The following is a 2,085-nucleotide window of genomic DNA, read 5'->3' on the forward strand; positions in this document are numbered from 1 at the left end:
TTTTTTTTTAAGGGGAAACACAATTATTCAAAACTATATTAATGCATTGGACTTAACCCAGATACACAAGAATCTTTACTAATATATCCATGAGCACAAATAAACTTGCTGACAAACTGTTGTGCAACAGGCTGTAATAATATCAGCGATTATCTGAAAAGAAAAATCTATTTTAATAAAGGACATGCTGTACACAAGTCATCCCGTTAGGGGGAGCTGTTGGCAACAATTGGCCTAATTGTATTAGTTGTGCAAACAAAACATTTCATGTTTCTATAACCCTACCTCTAATTATGACTATATAAATCACTGGCAATATTATGTAGACGTCAACACAAATTCCTTCAGATCAATACTATATATTTTATGATTTAGAGTTTTCTGTTGAAATATTTGTTGTGCTTTACTTTTTTTTTTTTTTTTACTCTGTTGCCTTCTTTTTTTCCCCCCTTCTCTTTCCACACTCTGGATATTTTCTTTATTTACCATGGGAGCGAATTATGTGTACATAACTTCATAAAGGATACAAGTGTGAAAGCATTCATGATAATAAAACTTTATGGCAATTCATTTTTGTGTGGCTTTAAAGGTTTAGTGGACAGGTCCACCCACACAGGAGTTTTCACTTCTCGTTACTGTGTGGGTGAGACACCTTTGGGTCATTCTAATTGGTATATGTAGTTGGATGATATATGAAAAGTGAGAGAACGTGAGATATGAAGCTCCTCCACTGATCTCTGTCATCTTTCACTCCACACACAGAGAAAGCAATCTCTCCAATACTGCATGTCCTACTGCTTTTGATAACAATACTGTGCAAGCTATGCAAACTCCTTTGGTATGGGTGCCCAGGTGGCCCAGTTGGTACAGCGGGCGCCCGTATATAGAGGTGTACTCCTCAATGCAGCGGGCTCAGGTTTGGCTCCAACCTGCGGCCCTTTGCTGCATGTCATCGTGTCATTCCCCCCTCTCGCTCCCCTTGCGTGTCTTCTCCCGTCCTTTCAAAAATAAAGGATGAAACTGCATTGTCCTTTGGGTCACCGGGACCCGTATTGTATTTGACCTGGCGTTGAGCTCCAGGGCCCCCGGGGACCCTCGCGTACTACGTGATGTCATTTTACGGGAACTGGTGGGGGCCTTGCCCTTTGGGGTCCCGTGACCCATCCTGCACTCAAATGTGTTAAATAAACCAAACAAGTCCCCGTGACACGAAGGACAACACAAGGGTTAAAACAAATTAAAACTCCTTTGGTATAACAATGGCCCTGAAATTATTAATGGATCAACACGATAACAATGTTTTTTAATTTATTGAAAAAGTCATTTATAAAGTGAAATTATTCAGAGGATTTTTCTGTTTAGTATGCTTATGTAAATTTGAATATTCTTGAGTATGGAAGGTTATTCTTGAACTTTGGGAACAACTTATGTAATAACAAAAGAAAGGTCCAAATGGCTAATGGACACTATTGGGATAGTTGGACAAAACTGGAAATCTGAAGGAATCCCATCACTCGGGTGGTCATTTTTTTTGGAATGTTTCTGAAATTTTATAGACTTAAATATGAATCCAACACGACTAGTCAACAGATAAGTTGCTGTAGTTTCTGTGTAATTTGTTGACAATTTAATTGTCTATTTCAATAACTCCACAGTCAGTCAATGTAGTCTGGAGAAGTCTACTTTTATTTTCTTTCTTTTTTATTAATTATTTGGGCTTTTCCGCCTTTAATTGACAAGACAGCTCAGATATGAACATGTCAAAGAGCCACAGGTCGGAGTCGAACCCTGGGCGTCTGCATCAAAGAATAAACCTCAGTATCAGGGCGCGTGCTCTACCAGGGGAGCCACCCAGGAACCTGTCTGCTTTTCTTCTGATTGTAATAGACTTCTAACCAAGACTCAAATGTTATGTAAACTATGGTATTAACAATGAGTGGGAAGGATGTTTATTTAATTCATACACATTGAAACGAAGCTGCGTCTCCAGAATATCATTGTGGACAAAGTCACTCGCCACTTACATCTTGTCAAGCTTATTTATCCAGTGATGCAAATGAATATTGCTGAAAATAAACCCTCCCC

General features: G+C 38.9%; 1 long non-coding RNA gene across 1 annotated transcript in view; it reads right to left on the reverse strand.

Annotated features, from left to right (window-relative positions):
- The window catches only part of LOC116697215 (uncharacterized), a 142,360-nt gene that overhangs the window by 110,494 nt on the left and 29,781 nt on the right, over positions 1 to 2,085 (reverse strand). The gene's annotated exons all lie outside the window — the stretch shown is intronic.

The sequence above is a fragment of the Etheostoma spectabile genome, chromosome 10, assembly GCF_008692095.1.
Source record: "Etheostoma spectabile isolate EspeVRDwgs_2016 chromosome 10, UIUC_Espe_1.0, whole genome shotgun sequence".
Classification (NCBI taxonomy): Eukaryota; Metazoa; Chordata; class Actinopteri; order Perciformes; family Percidae; genus Etheostoma; species Etheostoma spectabile.